The sequence below is a fragment of the Dipodomys spectabilis genome, unplaced genomic scaffold (assembly GCF_019054845.1).
Source record: "Dipodomys spectabilis isolate Male_0828 unplaced genomic scaffold, ASM1905484v1 ptg000319l, whole genome shotgun sequence".
NCBI classification, from domain to species: domain Eukaryota; kingdom Metazoa; phylum Chordata; class Mammalia; order Rodentia; family Heteromyidae; genus Dipodomys; species Dipodomys spectabilis.
In genome coordinates, this window is record NW_024870996.1 from 52,737 (window position 1) to 71,667 (window position 18,931).

Sequence of the window (18,931 nt, forward strand, 5' to 3'; positions counted from 1 at the left end):
GTGCCTCAAACAAAACTGGGGCTAGGATGTTCCAAAAATTCTGCCAATGGGAGAAAACATACTTGGTGCTGGATTATACTGGCTCTAAAATTATACATCAATTTTTTTTTCAAAAAAAGACTGACTGAAGAGCCTGGAAGTGGTTTATGTTCAATGCTATTGAATCCTTTTGCTGTGGTCTAGCACTCTAAGAATTTGGTCATGGCATATCTTCTGGCTTTTGTCATTTATTAGTGGACATAAGGTCCCTAGGACTCTTAAGCCCTGGCTAGCATAAAAAAAAAAATTACATAGATATGATTTCTTGCATGAAGAAAGAGTTCTAGGCCTATGAAATGTTTTTTATCAAAGTTAAGAAACATATATATTCAAAATTTTGGCCTCTGCTCAAATATTGATTACTAATAGAGAATTGATGAATATATAGCAGGCATGACAGAAAAGAATAGTTGAAATCATCCAAAATGTTGGGTCATCGTATGCATTTGTAAAAAATAAAAATAAAAAGCAGAAAGAGTCTCTCCTACACTGCTAAAACTTATGGGATTAAATTAGGAGAAACGTAATTTTCTACCCACAATTCTGTCAACCTTCAAATATTGTGAAGTTTTTCTTCAAAATTAGAGGAACAATTTTGTAATCAATACCCTAAATATAAAATCTCTCCCTGTTATGTTTATTACCATAATATAAAAGTTAAAATATTCAAGCTGAATTCCATGTCATAACATAATAGAGTAGATATGTTAATAAATTAAGTTAATGTTTGATCATACAATTAATTTACATTTTGTCCATTAGGCAATAGTGAGTAACAGGAAGCCATCTTTAATATATGGGAAATATGGCATACACGGTTTGACTTAATTGGGCATACAAAACATCTTGTCTATGCTCTGCTTGGAATAGAGATCTAGACATACTGCTCTAGAATTAAACAAGTTGGAATGTTACTGTCATAGTTTCCATTACATGCTGCTGAGAATTCAGAAGGAATCCAAAACCTGTCCATGGCATTTCTGCCCACACACTCTCTCACATCATTTGCACACATTTCCAAAAATTTACCTTGCAAACCATACATAAATTTATCTATGAATAATAGAAGTTTTGTAGTACCAACATTTTCCAATGAAACGTTATTTTTCACCATAGGTATGGAAACCTGCATTATATGATCTTGTGATTTTTATCATAGGGATATTGCAATAACCTCTCAGAATCCACAGAATTCTGAAAAAGGAATTACCTCTGCAAGAAGCAATATACGAGGGAATATATGACCAATACATTAATTTAGGAATATATCTTGGGAGAATGAAGACATAAAATCTGAGATTATTGTTATGGAAGTTACCTTCAGAAATACTTCTAGTTCCTTTTGGATGGTTGTATTTTTTTATTATAAAAAATGTTCCTTCTAGTTAAATAATTTTCCATTTGGTTACATTGCAATACATACTGTCTGTTATCAGGGGTAACATCCATTGAAGGCACATGATTTACCTGCTTTCTGACATTTCAATCTAGAAAGAGCTCATGATTTACTTGCAGGATTACATATCAATCTAGCATTTCTAAACTCAGGGGTTGGGAAGGTAGCTCAGTACTAGATTGATTAAATAGCTTTGAAGAGGCTCTGCATTCAATTCCTCAGCACCCCATAAACAAAAGACCATAAATGGCGCTATGTCTCAAGTGGTAGGGCACTAGCCATGAGCTGAAGAGTTGAGGGACACCACCCAATCCCAGATTTCAGGACCCAAGAACAAAACCCACCACTCTAACAACAACAACAACAACAACAACAATCAATATTTTCAACATGTCTAAAATTTCATACTCAATCAAGAGAAATCCTGTCTACCCTAGGATGTGTGCTCTTGTCAATATCAAATAAGGTAAACTAGAAGAGTTGAAATAATTTCTCAAAACAAAGGTGTAATATATGTATGTTCTTCAATTGTGAGAGCATGTAAACATCACCATTCTTGTTGGGAGAAAACCTCACAGAAAAAAGATGATTACATACTTCAAAATCAGATGTCTTAAATACTGTGATTTCTTCAGTGAAATGAAAAGCAACCAGGTAGAAAATATTAATCTCTACATCTGTGTTGTAGCCAGATACCCTTGAATAAAATATATTGATTTCTCTAATTCACAGATTAGCGTACTTATTGAAAGCAAAAATGTATAGATTTGAGCTCAACCAATTACATAATTTTTAGGCATTTTTTTCTTCCTCATGTACAGCTAATAGAGGATGGTTTGTCATGAAAATTATTGAGTGAATTTGGAAAAGTTTTTCTATTGTGGATGATTTTACAACATCAAACACCTACTGGAAGTATAAACTCTCCTTGAGGATGTGTCATTCTCATAAATATGACTCGATTCTTACTAGGAGTATAAGATCAATAGGAAGACTCATGCAGGGAACTGATTCAATAGTTAGTACATTTTAGTAGAACATTACCTAGTGGCCATGAAGCAGAGATAGAAGATCTTAACTATATGATTGCTTTGGCACACATCAAAGGACTGAGAATAAAGTAAATTCCAAGTTCACAAGAATGGAAAGAATGGGGAAGTTAAGTACTTTAATTCTTTTATCCATTGAACAATAGTCTAACTTGAAGAACATTTTAGGAACTACTCCCTGGGATGTCAGTGATACAAATAAAAACCAACCAAACAAACAAACAAAAGAAAAAACATTAGGAGAGAAAGGCCCTTGTCTTATCTAAGGGCCAAAAAGAAAATCTGCATATATAAAAGGTAGAGGAAGAAAAAAGATTACAAGAGAATGTCTCCTACACTTATCTGGATTCACCAAACAATTTTACAATTACTTCTTTCCCTATTTGGAAGACATCGCATTTGTAGGTTTTTTAGAGGAACAGCTATTGCTCTGTAGTATCCTCTCAGGGGGTGGGGGCATTTTTGTAAAGTAGCCAATAGTCCTTACTTCTTTTCACCTGAGTTCATTCAGCCCCACTTCTGCATATGACAAGGCAAATGCTCACAGAATGAAAATGGAGGACAATTTTCGACTTTCTCTTCCTATCCTTTTTGGCCTACAATTCAGTCCATTAGATAAATGTGAATATTCAGGGAACGGATACTTTATATAGATTTTCCACAGTATTCCTAGAGACATCAAGTACTGATTCTTACTACTTCTGCCTAGACATAAGTATTTTTCCTAGAGTCTAAGCAGGCATAATAATTCATGTCATTCTTCCTAGCCATTAGCACACTTCCTCTGGTCTATGTAATAAATCAATCTTTTATATTGGTGGTCCTGGGACCTGAACCCTGGGCCTGAGGATTGTTACTCAGCTCTTCAGCTCAAGACTACTGCTCTATCATTTGAGCCACAGCACAACTTCTCTATCTTTTCCTGCTTATGTGGTGCTAAGGAATCCAACTCAGGGTGTCATGCATAAAGGCAAGCACTGTAACACTGAGTCATCTTCACAGTTTCTAAATCAATCTTTATTATTATTTTCTTCATTACTTTTCTATTCATAATTTCTTAATGATAGCTATGAAAAAGTTGAAAATGCTATTTTGGGGAAAGAAACAGGCTGAATTATTTGGGCATTAAGAAAATTCCATGGTAATAAATGATGCCTACTTAACAATGACACTAGCACTGAAAAATTAATCGTACAAGTGTAACTTTACTAATGCAAATAGCATTATATTATATAAGTAGGCTGTTTCTACATAAAAATTTCATGTATATCCTCTTTCTCCATTCTGACAACATATTGGTAATGGAGTTGGATATAGATTGCCTAAGAATGACAGTGTTTGTTTTCGGAGACGAGAATGTCAAGTACCAATACGTTTATTAGAGGGTAGTTGCTAAGATATCAAGATATCTTAGACCTTATTCACCTTCTGCAAAAATATTAGTTTGCCTTCCGTGTAGATAAACTTGATGTTTGTAATTATCTTTTCAATTCACATCGTAGATTAATATTCAGAGAAAGTAAGAATAAATAGCCTAGGATTTTTTCAAAGCAACTAGTTGCTTTGAAATTAAATAAAAACAGCAAGAGAGAAAACAGTTCTCAGAACATCTTTTACTTCACATAAAATGTACTATTAGTTATAGAAATATTACTGTTACTTTATAATATGAAATATAAATATAGAATATAGAGGGAAATAATCTGTGAATGTGGGGGTTTATAACTTATATAATTATATATAATATTAAATATATATAATTATATAACTATGTATTGTGCATATATAATTCTATATATATTTAGAATTATAATATAATAGAATTTATATATATATATATATAATTATAAGAAATAGAGAATGTCATTTGAGACAATTATAACCAAAACAAGATGGGAAAGAAATATTAGAAGGCCCTGATTTATTTACAAATGGAAAATCTTACAAGATCTCAGTGATACCAGGAACATGGACACTTAGTTACTTAAAATAAGAGAGGATGCTAGAGAGGATGTCTCAAGAAATGGATCAGACACACCGAAGCAATTTAAGAACTCTTTGGGAAGTATATAGAAATGATGCTTATCATAAGGCTTTTTAGAAGCAATGACCAGGTTTTGTATGTGTCCATTGTGGGTATGATCATCCTTTCTTTGATATGGCAAATATATCTCATGTAAGAATCAGAAAATTAGGAATTCCAGTCCAACTTTTGCTTCCTTCAATTGATTCAAAATATAGGACAATATCTGACATCTTCCTATACTTATATGAATTATATTTCATTTCAATAGTACTAAAATTCAGTATGTTTGTTCTCTAGATTAAATTCTCCCTGTTACAAACCAGCATGCAATCTGATCCTCAATCTCATTATTTCTGATAAGCCAGCACATTTTCTCTTTCTTTCCTTGTTTCCATTGGCAACTTCTGACAAATTACTTTTGTTGACAACACTTTTCACTGCAAATAATAGAGATAAGTTTAGATAGTACATTTGAAAGAATTAAGCAAATTGTCCACATGGGGAACACTTTTATTTTCTTCTTACTTGTTGCTTAATGAAAGTGACAATTACAAATAGTACACAATGTATGTATTGGGAAAATAGAACTTGATATGACAGTGTGACTCATAAAGAAATAGGAAAAAATCATTGAAGTTTTATTCTAGACAATGACATTGAAGGATTTACGAACAGTTGAAATTTGTACTAAGATCATTCAGCCAAAATGGGCACAGAGGTTTAGCAGCAAGAGGGTAAAAGAAAAACAAATTAAAATCAGTACACACCATTCCTAAGAATGGCTCCAGTCTGGGCCATTTGTGTTCCTCAGGAAAAGCTACTGATTGTTGAGAGGCCTCCACCCTACCCACAACCTCGCCTCATCAAAGCTACTCCCAGTTAGAGGAAACTACCCTCTCCCTCTTTTGTGATATTCAAAGTATCTCTCTTCCATTGAACTAGACTGGAATGAGTATCACAAAGTCCTGGGTAAGGCAGAGCTGTCTACCTGCTCAAGCAAACTGAGTTAAGATACTAATCAAGCGACAGGAAATCCAAACACCACAAGCAAACCAGACTCCACCAAGACAATGGTTAAACACCAAGAAGAGATACAAGCTCTCCTCCCCGCCACATGCAAAAAAAAAAAAAAAAAAGAACACTTTTTTCCATCGAGTTTTTTTAAGTTATTTTACATTTTTTTCTATTTTTTTCTTTCACAAATTTTACTTTAGGTGTCTGTGTGCATACTTTTGGTTTTGTATTTGTTTTTAAAAATATCTTTTAACATTTTACTTCTTTTTTTTCATGATTACCAAACCCCTCTCATTCTTACCCTCAATATTAATAATCGCAAGCCTCCAAATAAGCGACCTAGACCATCTAGAAGGATTAAAAAGCAACATGCTTCAATTTTCTGCTTTCAAGAGTCACACTTTGCCCATAAAACAAACATATTTTGAAAGTGAATGGCTGGAAGAAAATCTACCAAGCAAACAGAACCCATAAACAGCCGGGAGTTCCAATAAATCATATCAAATAGACTTCAAATTAAAAATAGTGAGAAGATATAAAGAAGGTCGCTACTTACTAATTTGGAGATATGCCATTCAGCAGGACATTACCATTATAATTATTCATCAAACAACGGAACAACCAAATTGATCCAATAACACTACTGTCCCTGAAATCTCATAGATCAAAAGACATTAATTACTGGGGACTTTAACACACCACTATCAACACTAGATACATAAACCTGACAAAAATTAAAGAGAAAAACCACATGTCTAAAAAACTGCACAGATCAAATAGATATGAGACTTATACCAAATATTTCACCCAGCAGCATCAGAATATACGTTGTTCTCAGCAGCATACGGAACATTTTCCATATTTTACGTCACAAAGCAAATGTTCAAAACCAGAAACCTTGAAATTATGCCCTAATTACTCTCAGACCACAAGGGAATAAAATTAGAACTCAGCACCAAAAGCCAGCAAAGAAAGTCCTGTATCACATGAGGCTGAATCATTCACTGTTGAACCACCATTGGGTCATGAAAGAGATTAGAAAGGAAGTTGAAATGGTTGTGATATTCAGCAAAAATGAACACAAAAATTACCAGCTCCTTTGTGACACAGCAAAGGTAGTACTCAGAGACAAGTTTATAGCTCTTTCGTCCAACATTAAAAAATTGAAGAGATCTGAAAAAAACAATATAGCGAGACATCTGAATCTCCTTCAAAAAGAGCAAGAAGCTAAACCCCAGTCCAGTGAATGGAAAGAAATAATTAAAATAAAATCATTATTCAATGAATTAGAATCTAAAAAAAAAAAAAACTATAGAAAGAATCAACAAAAGAAAGAATTGATTCTTCAAAAAAATTAAATTAAAGGAACCTTAGCAAATCTTATCAGGAAAAGAAGAGAACACACCCAAGTAACTAACTCAGAGATGAAAATGGAAACATCACCACAGAAAAATAACAAGATTCAGAAGATATAAGGGAGTAGTTCTAAGAATCTAAGAAGAAATAGACATATCCTAACAAGTATTGACATGCTGAAACTCAACCAAGATGAAGTAAAAAACAACGACAACAACAAAAAAGCAAAAACAAAAAACTGAACACATTAATATCAATGATCAAAATAGAAACAACAGTAAGAGTCCTCCCAGCTATGAAAACAACAGGATTGGATGGATTTATAGCAGAATTCTGAAAGGCCTTCAAAGCAGAATTCACAGCAATACTTCTCCAACTCTCCACTTCTCCAACTCTCCAATGAATTGAAAGAGAAAGTCCACTACCATACTCTTTCTAAGAAGCAATCATAACTCTCATGCCAAAACCAAGCAGGGACTCATCAAATAAAGAGAACTAGAGATCCATCTCTTTGATGAAATCGATACAAAACTTCTCAACATAATTTTGGCTAATCCACTTCAACAATTCATAAAAAATATCATACATCAGTATCAAACAGGATTCATTCCAGGATTGAAAACTTGGTTGAATATACCCAAATCAAACAATATAATTCATCACGGTACCAATATCAAGTAGAAAAGCTGCATGATTATCTCAAGAGTTGGAAAATAGAATTTGACAAGATCTAACACCCCTCTATGATGAAGGCTCTGAAAAAATTAGGAATCCTTGGAACATTCCTAATAATAATAAAGGCTGTATATGACAAATCAAGATCTAGCATTATAATTAATGATGAAAAGTTGAAGCCATTTCCTCTAACCTCAGGACGAAAGAAGAATGTCCACTCACTTCATTTCTCTTCAATTTGTATTAGAATGACTAGCTATAGTAATAAGACAACATGCAAACATTAACAAGGGTCCCAATCACGAAAAAGAAAGTAAAACTCTCCTCATTACAGATGACATGATAGCGTTTTTAAAGATTTTCAGGATTGTATTAGCAAATTCTTGAGCTGATCTGAAATTTTGGCAAAAGAAGGGTATAAAATTAACCCTCAAAAATCATTGGATTTTCTATATGCCTACAATGAAAAGAGTGTACCTAAAATCAGAAAAGCCACTCCATTTCTAATAGCCACACAAAAATGAAAATAACTAAGAGTTCACTAAATAAATGAAGGACCTCTAAGATAAAAAAATTTACAATCCCATTGTTGCATTGGGTCCACCTGTATCCCTATTTAAATGATTTGTTTTTCCCCTTCACCTCCAAAATATACCGACATCAAATACAGTGAAAGCAGGGGTTATACTGTGGGGGAGGGACATACAAAGCACCAAATAAATAATCTTATAAATATGTTAGAAACAATAACATGAAAAAAAAAACCATTTGAATGCATATCTTAGGTTTCATTTCCCTAACATCACCTTATCTGACCTTTTCTGCTTGACTCAGATATATACTAGATATTGCAAATAAGGGAAACCATGGGACCTATGTTTCTTTGGGCTTGGCTTACGTCACTTAATATAATTTTTTCCAAGCCTTTCCATAGACCACATTTTCTTGATCCATTCATCTACTGAGGGGCATCTGGGTTGGTTACATATCTTAGCCATAGTAAATAGTGCTGCAATAAACATAGTCGTCCTGGTAGCTTTAGTGTGGTCTTCTTTGTAAACATTTGGGTAAATGCCCAAAAGTGGGATTGCTGGCTCATAGGGGAGCTCTATGCGGAATCTTTTGAAGAACCTCCATACTACTTTCCAGAGTGGTTGAACAAGTTTACACTCCCACCAACAATGAAGTAAGGTTCCCTTCTGTCCCCACCCCTTCCAGCATCTGTTTTTAGAGTTCTTGATTTTAGCCATTCTAATTGGAGTGAGGTGTTATCTCAATGTCGTTTTGATTTGCATTTCTTTTATGGCTAGGGACGTTGAGCATTTCTTCATGTGTCTATTGGCCATCCTTTTTTCCTCTCTTTAAATCGTTAGCACTCTTATTTATTGGGCAGTTGTTTCTTTGAGGATTTGTTGTTGAGGGATTTAATTTTTTAAGTTCCAAGTATCTTTTAGATATGAGACCCCTGTCAGTTGTATGGCTAGTGAAGATCTTCTCTCAATCCGTGGGCTTTCTATTGATCTTGCTAGCTATGTCCTTTGCCATGCAGAAGCTCTGCAACTTCATGCAATCCCATTTGTCCAACATTTCTTTGATTTGTTTTGTTTCTGGATCTCTATTAAGAAAATTTTGGCCTGTGCCAACAAGTCCTAGGGTTTCTCCTAATCCATCCTTTAATGTTTTCAGAGTGTCTGCTTTGACTCTGAGATCTTTGATCCATTTGGAGTTGATTCTGGTGCAGTGTGATATATAAGGATCTACTTTTAATTTTCTACAAGTAGTTAGCCAATTTTTCCAGCATTATTTACCGAAGATGCTGTCTTTCTTCCATTCTATTTTTTTAGCTCCCTTATTGAATATTAGATGGCTATAGTTCTGTAGGTTCATTTCTGGGTTTTCAATTCTATTCCATTGGTCCTGAGGTCTGCTCTTGTGCCAGTACCAAGCTGTTTTGATTACTATGGCTTTATATTAGAGCTTGAAATTTGGTATTGATAATCCTCCAGCACTATTCTTTCTGTTGAGGATCTTATACAATTCCTACATCAACTATTTATTCTATACAGAATGGTCTTGAAAATTTCAATGTAATTATATGCCTCCATCAGAAACAGTGACAATGCCCCATTTTTTAGGAAATGGAAAGACTTGGAAAAAATTATATTAAGTCAAGTAAGCCAGGCCCAAAGAAACGTAGGTCCCATGGTGTCCCGTATTTGCAATAACTTGTATATGTCTGACTCAAGCAGAAAAGGTCAGATAATTTGATGTTAGAGGAATGAACAAAATGGTAAATATTCAAATGCTTTTTTGTCTTTTCATGAAATTGTTTCTATCATATTTATAAGAATATTTTGATGTTGCTTGGCATATCCCTCCCCTACAGTATAACCCGTACTTTCACTGTATGTGATGTTGGTGTAATTTGTGGAGGGGAAGGGAAAAAAACAAATCATTTAACTAGGGATACAGGTGGACCCATTGCAACAATGAGATGTACAAGTCATTATGTCGAAATATGTACTTTACAACTTTGGTGTGGGGTGAGGGAGAGCTAACGGAGAGGATTGGGTGGGGGAACGGAGGGAGGATGGGAAGAGATGGGAAGGGGAAACAAAGGACAAGGCTACAATGCTTGATAAGAAATGTACTCATTATCTTGCCCATGTAATTGTAAAAGTATTTTCACAATACAGAAATATAAAAAAATAAAATAAAATAATAAAATTTAAAATCCAACAAAGGAAATCACTGCAGGATTTAGGAATTGGAAAACCTCCCATGATCCTGGATAGTAAGGGTCAACATTGTGAAAATGGCAATACTTCCTCAGTCTATCTACATATTGAATGTGATGCCGATCAATACTCCAATCTCATTCTTCCATGAAATAGAGGAGGTAATCCAAAACTTTATGTAACAATTAAAGACCCCAAATAGCAAAAATAATTCTTAACAGAATGAATAAGGCTGGAGGAATATCAATACCATATTTCAAACTCTACCATAAAGCCAAATAATCTAAACAGCTTGGTACTTGCTCAAGAACAGATATGAGGACCAGTGGAGAAGAACTGAAAACCCAGGAATGAACCTAAAGACCAAAAGCCAGCTAATCTTCGATAAGAGACCTAAAAATAAAACTAGAAAGGAAGAAAGATAGCCTCTTCAGTAAATGGTCCTGGCAAAATTGGTTAATCATCTGTACAAAACTAAAGCTAGATCCTGATATACTACCCTGCAACCGAATCAACTCCAAGGATCACAGACCTTGGAGTCAAAGCCGACACCCCGAACTTTACAGGAAGTAATAGGAGAAACTCTAGGGCTCCTTGAAAGAAGGCAAAATTTTCTTAATGGAGACCTAGAAACACAACAAATCAAAGACATTTTGGACAAAGTAGATTCTATGAAGCTGCAGAGCTTCTTTATGGCAAATGACATAGCTAGCAAGATCAATAGAAAGCCCAAGGAGTGGGATAAGATCTTCACTAGCCATACAATGGACAAGGGTCTCATATCTAAAATATACTTGGAACTCAAAAAAGCAAATCCCCCAAAAAGAAATCCTCAAAAAAACATCTGCTGGATAAACAAGTGGACTGTTACAGACTTACAGAGAAACTTCCAGAAGAGGAAATAAGAATGGCCAATAAACACAGGAAGAAATACTCAACCTCTCTAGCCATGAAAGAAATGCAAGTCAAAACATTGAGATTACACCTTACCCCCGTTAGAATGGGTATAAACACGAAATGTAATATCAACACATACTGGAGTGGATGTGGAACAAAAGGAACCCTGCTGCATAGTTGCTGGGAGTGTAAACTTGTTTATCCACTTTGGAAAACAATATGGAGGTTCCTCATAAAGGAATAGTAGTATAATTTTTTGTCTTTCTAGTTCCAATAGACTTTTTCCCAATAGACTCTATGTAGAGTTCTACTATGACCCAGAAATCCCACTTTTGGACATTTACCCAAACAATCACAAACAAGGCTATACTAAGGCTACTAGTAGAGTTACGTTTATTGCAGCATTTTTTTTTTTTTACCATAGCTAAGATACAGAACCATCCCACATGCCCTCAGTAGAAAAATGGATAAAGAAAATGTGGTATATATAATGCATAGAATTTTATGCCACATCAGAAAAAATGGCATTATTCCATTTGTTAGGAAATGGAAAGACTTGGAAAAAATTATATTAAGTGAATTAAGCCATACTCAAGAAACATAGGTCATATGGTTTTCTTTACTTGCAATAACTAGTCCTTGTTTAGGACAAGAAGAAAACGCGAAGAGCTATGTACATATAACCATATAAGATAATATTAAACTAAATGAACCCCAAATTGGGACACAAATATGTTTTTCTTTCTTGCTATTGTTTCTAAAGTATTTATAATATACTACGAAATTTTTTGTGGTTCGGTTTGTTCCTCCCCTATGGCTCAACCCCTATTTTCACTCTATTTGGTGTGATTGCCCTGCTTCTTGTATACACACTTCTTTAATACTGGGAGGGTAAAGGAAAAATAAATGTTTAAGTAGGATACAGATTGATCCATTGTTACAATGAGATGTACAAATCACTATGTTTACAACGAACTTTACAAGTATGGCGGGAATTGGGATGGAGAGGATGGGTAGATGTGAAGTTAGAAGGGAAGAGATAGTATGAGGAAAACAAAGGAGGAGGCAACAATGCTCTACACAAAATGTACTCATTACTTTGCTCATGTAACTGTAACTACTATGTACAGTATTTTTTTAGAATAACATAGGTACCAAACAAAAATTAGAAAAGTATAGAATGTGAGCTACCTCAAAAATAACCAATTGAAAAAGAGGCTGACCACATGACTGTGCACATATCTTGGAAGGGGGAATGACAGAGTACTTGCTGAATAAGTGTGAGGCTCTAATTCCAGACCACAGAAGCACCAAAACCACACAAAAGAAATCATAGACATGCTGTGGAATATCTTATAAAATTGATGAATTTCACCATTTCACAGCATAGTATAATTTTTTGTAGTGCTAGTTCCAATCACGTCATTAAATTGTTTAGCATGTGTTTCATTTTTATGTAGGTCCTTCAAGATAAGTAACTATTAGAATATAAACCCATCATAAAACTTCTCAATTTATTCAATGATCAACACTTAGACTATGACTCTGTCAAACATCTAGACAGTTGTATATACATGTCTAAAAGGTTTAGTGAACATGCTCGTTCATCTTGTGTTCATCTTGTGTTTAGACTATATACATATATATGTGAAAATTCTAGGAGATGTCAAATGTTATAATGATTTATTTGGTATTAAAAAGTAACATATAAATTGAAGCATACTAATCCCTGATAAATCTAATCTAGTGACAACACTACGATGATACGTACAGCAAAACATACATATATTGCAATAATTTTATTTTATTTTAATTTTGATCTAATTTATTAAAGATCCTTTACTCTTATATTGCAATTTCTGTGAACAATGAATTAAGTTACTCTGAGAAAAACAAAAGAAACTTGGTTATTGCTTTGAAGAAATTTTGAACTACCTTTTTCCCATTCCCTGTAAATGAGAAGCATGCCCTTTCAAAAAGTTCTTCAGATTTAGCAGGTGGGAGAAAAAAAAAAGTATTCTGATTTTAGTCATCACCTATTTCTTAAAATTCATTTTTGGAAATGAGAACGCTTGAAAATAATGTGCAACTTTCCAACTGGAGTGGTTTTTGGAAAGAAATATGATGAAATAGTATGTATATTTTCTATAAAAAGACCTTAACATAACTTCTGTAATCTGGAAATAACTAACAAGGATATTCATACAAATATCCGAATTTTAAAGATAGCATTTGGGTAAGTAGACTAAAATTGACTAATTTTTTTTTTGTTTTCGCTTTGTCTTGTATATCAAAAAAGGCATTAATTGCAAAATTAGTATTCAAAGAAATAATAATAGATAATATAATTCTCATGCATTTGAAAATGAGTTGAATATTTGAAATGGAATACTAGTTATTCCACCATGTCTATGATTTAGGTCTACCTTTTATTTTTTTATTTTCGTAATATTGTCATGGTGACAATAAAGAGTGGGTGTAGTTAAATAAGAAAGATAATTCTTTTGTTTTTGGGGGGGGTCTGGTCGTGGGATCTGAACTCTGGGCCTGGGCACTGTCCCTCAGCTCTTCAGCTCAAGGCTAGTACTCTACCACTTGAGACACAGCGCCACTTCCAGATTTTTTCTTTTTGCTCATGTGGTGCTGAGGAATTGAACCCAGGGCCTCAGGCATGCAAGGCAAGCGCTCTACCACTGAGCCACCTTCCCAGCCCAATGTGTATAATTCTTGGTAAACATGTTACACGTTCTTCATTTGTCTCTCTTTCCATCCATAATCCCCTTCTCAAGTATTACAGGAGTCATTGTTTCAGTCTACTTTTTCCAACTAAATGTTATGGTGAAGGCACGGTCTTTGCCAATTTTTATAAAACTTTTAAAAATACATCTCATTCATAAACCCGAATGTACTCTCCAGAATTATATACATTCAAACACTCAAAATTTTATATATTAAATAAAATTCAAAACCTATGAGAGAATGATATAAAATGCAATAAAATTCAATTATTTTGGAAATAATTCATGATTTTATACTTATTCATTAATTGCTGTTTCCATTGCTCCTTTCATAATCTCTTGCACATCTCAGTGTGATGTGAAATGCATTGTTTTGTTGAGAAGACTATTATAAATTGACTCAAGAATTACAGACGTGTATGGAAAATATCGAAGTAATGTAATAAAAAATCTTCAATTCAATAACTAAAGAATTGTCATACAACATTCTGCCCCTATGTTCAAACCAAGATTAGTTTGATTCCATTAGAACATGTGAAAAATTCAAATGTTTGGAAAGTACTAATAGTGACAGTATGTAGTGTTATTCGGGAAAGTTTCAGAACAATGTCAAATAATTACCTATATTTTTATAAATATATGTGTCCCATGTCTGAGTGAATAGTTCAATATACAGGTCAATCATAGGAGTTTCTAAAGTCTGACTCCTGTTAAAAATTGTAATATCCTATCTGTATCATGAGAACTGTAGTGAATGGGGACATCGAAATTTGACAAACATGCAGATGAGGAACACTTAGTGAATATCCAAATTTGGTGATAGAAAGGCAATAGTGTAGGCAGGAGTCGGGTAAAGAATAATTTATTTTAGATATTATTGCAAGGTACCATATCCATTTCTCTGTGTTTGTTTTAATGCCATTAAAATAATGGGACCAGCGACGATTCCCTAATTCATATAAGAAAAAAATTTTGGTTTTTGCAAGTTAGGAGGTGTAAGTTGAAACAATATTGCATTCTGTCAAAACAAATATTTCAGACACATCCATAAAAGAGACTTACATAAATAAATTGGCATGAACATAGAAAGGCGTAAGCATAAACACATTTAGACAGAAGCACAATACTGATTTAAACAGTATTTGGACAGAAAACAGAGGGGGTTGATTTGATCTGTATGTTTTCAAATGTTCTCTCAACACAAATCTCTAGATTATTGTTATTTTTCCTTCCCAGATAAATAATAGCTTAAACAGCAAACCATTTTCAGTATGACTTTTAAAGCTTTGAGTTATCATGGAGTAAGTAAATGGTGTTGCCTAAGTTTATAACTTGGAAATACCTATGTTGACATGAAGAAAACTGCAATGTTATCTGAGAATATAGTACATGAGTATAACTATTAATTTATTTGTAGTCTTATTTTAGATATGAAGATTTCCCAGAATTTCAGGAATATAAATTTTGACCAGCATTAATCCCATGACGTTAATTGTGTATATGAAGGAGAAGCAGACAAATTCACATAAATATACAGTTGACATTTACAACATTTTTTACTACAAATTATATAGATATATGTTATGAAATTTCATTAATCTTTTATTCATTGTGGATCACAGTTCAAAATTATGCCTGAACATTCTCTGGAAGCCACAGAAATTATATTGTATTAGGAAAGTTCATCTGACCAAATAATGTCAATTTTCCAAAGTATAATTTTTTTTTACACCATAGACACCTTTATAAAATAGGATGTTTACATTCTGTATGTGAATGCTGTCATTGCTGGAGAAATTACGAACATATATGCATGCAAAGTATTATAAAATCATATGCAGGACACTATTACATCATTTCTTAATATGGACTCATTTGCCTAAGGTCATTTCATGGTGTACATTGACTCACAGATCATTTCTTCCTTTATCAAAGGTGAACAACAATAAAAGTGAGCAACTACTGCCTGCCCTTTCTCCATACTCTGGTGTGCAGGCAATATCACTAATCCAGTTTCCAATTTTAAAATGCCTACTCCTTAGATATTTTTTTTTGATGAGTACATTTCTTTTTTTATTTTTTCTTTACGTTTTGTGAACACACTGTACAGAGGGGTTACAATTACATGGGCAGGTTAATGCGTACATTTCTTATCAAGCATTGCAGCCTCCTCCTTTGTTTACCCTTCACATCCCTTCCCAGCCTCCCCCCCACCCCCCACGCAATCCTCCCCGCTTTCTTCCCCCCACCTACATTGTAACGCTCATTTTCGACATGACAACTTGTACTTCTCATTGTTACAACAGGTCCACCTGTATCCTTAAACGACTTGTTTTTCCCCATCTCCTCTACAAGTTATACTGAAATCAAATATAGCGAAATCAGGGGTTATACTGTGGGGGAGGGACATACAAAGCTACAAAGAGATAGTCTTATAAATGCGTTAGAAACAAATGCATGAAAGGAAAAAAGGATTCATTTTCCTAACATCACATTATCTGACCTTTTCCGCTTGACTCATACATATACTAGATATTGCAAATAAGGGAAACCATGGGACCTATGTTTCTTTGGGCCTGGCTTACTTCACTTAATATAATTTTTTCCAAGTTTTTCCATTTCCTAACAAATGGGGCAATATCATTCTTTCTGATGGAGGCATACAATTCCATTGTGTATATATACCACATTTTCTTGATCCATTCATCTACTGAGGGACATCTGGGCTGGTTTCATATCTTAGTTATGGTAAATAATGCTGCAATAAACATAGTTGTGCTTTTAGCTTTAGTGTGGTCTTGTTTTCCAAAGTATAATTTAATAATTACATGCCTTCTATTAATCACTGATAAGAAATATGGCTAAAGAGCTTCCTAGCAAATATTACAACATAAATTTGGGTAGTTGAAGGAATATTGGGTAGAAATTTAGTGTTTCATACTATCATTCCATGATTGAAACAATGCATCAGCGTGTAGTGTTCTGCACTTTAATTAAACCTAGAAAAATTGACATGACCAAGAACTTGTGGGAAGACACACGCTGATATTTGGAAAAGCTCTGAATATGAGTAGTGTTTAGACCTAAGAATAAAACAGAATAACAAACTGTTACAGATGGGAAAAGTGAAAAGTAATATGTGCACATTAAGTTATTTACTAAAGTTAAGTAGACTCAACAAAGACAACAGGAAGCCCTTTCATCAAATAGCCATTTAAATTGCAGTGTTCACTTCCAATATCTTCTCTGTTTGGGACTTCACTTAATGTAACAATAATATAATAATTTCGCATTCAGGAGTTTGGGTCCTTCATCACTACACAAGTTGTGTCAATTGAAATGCTGCTTCTGGCCAAAAGACCCCTAGGGAAGATTTCCTTCCTGAGTGTAATGATTTTCATCATACGATTCACTGGAACTTTGCTAGGCTTTGGTATAAGTGTGCTGCGGATGTCTTCTCTGCATCTAACTCACCTGAACTACATTCCCACAGATTACATAGCAGTTACTACATAGAAGTTACATTTTATATCACTCTTGTTTTGATGGTCTGTTTTATCTAGGGAATTATTTATCTCTGCACTGAAAATATTCCCAGAAAAAAGTAATCACTGGATTATATTTCAGCCAATGAAATGGGGTTATTGGAGAGCAGTGTATTTTTATCCTCAATGGAGTTTATCTAGCAAGAATGACGTAATTGCTTGCAAATAGAACTATCTTAATAAACTAACCTTTAATAACCAAATATTTTACAGCATGTAATATATAAAACTAAATATGTAAAACCTGTGTCTTAGAATATGACATGAGGAAAATTATATCAGACTTGTGGATGTAAAACTGTGTTCTGAAACAATGCTAACCTCTCGGATTTTCTGAAAGCTCCTAAGGAAAAAGAATATTTAAAAACAGCAAAACGTGGGAAGTCCGAATTATAGATTGCTATAATATAGTAAATTGAACAAAAATTGATATGTCGTGGCAGTTACTTTTTATATGTTTCCAGGCCTAGAATGTGTTACCCATATCATTTAGACCTTCCCTTGATAACATATTACAGAAGGAATCAATTCACAATCTCAAATTCTTGGAAACACAATTTGTCAAAATATTTACTGATGTGTGATAGCTATTAGCAGTTAATGTTATCTTTTATTATTCCTGTTTTTGCAATTGGAATCTGCTGATAAATACTAGAAAGAAATTTGGATAGGTCATTTTGAATGAACTCATGGCCCGTTCTGTATCTGCAATGTCTTTTTGTTCAAAACCAGCTCTCTAGTAGTTTTAACCACTGTGATGTTTCTGGTGTTCTGAAGGTTAGTTACAGAGAAGATTTTAAAATACTTTACCTCCCTTTGGCTAAGACCCAACAGTCCTAGCCTCCTAAGTAGCTAGGATTGGAGGTTTCAGGCACCAACACTCAGCGATGAAATTTGGCACAAGAAAATCATATTGGAAATTTTTTAAGGAACAAAAAGCAAAGTTTGGGAACAGTAACATTGAAAACAGTTCTTAGAAATCTGTTTTAAATGGAAGCAAAATTCCTAATACACATATGTACTTATTCTGAACCACAAAAGTCAGAAATATGAATATTTGCTTGTGTTCAAAACTATAACATGAATATCAGTGCCTTTTGTATTTAAAGTTGCTTGAGAATGTACTTTTCTAAACTTATAGGAACAGAACGATGCTGATGCTCCGTCACATATGATCAAACTTGCAATTTTAAGAAAATATGACGTAAGCAGACATGGAAAATTGAGATAGAATGATAATATATGTTCATTATTTCATAATCTAGAAGTATCCAAAGGCTACAAAAATAACATACAGAAATAATGTTAGGAAGGTAGTAAAACATGGTATATCTTGGTTGATATCTCGTAAAGAACGTTGGAGTCCTAAAAGTAAAGCAGGAGCTCTTCCATAAGAAGGAAGAAATTATCCTCACTAGTTGAGTTTTTAACCAAAACTTGTCACCTTTTAGAATGTCT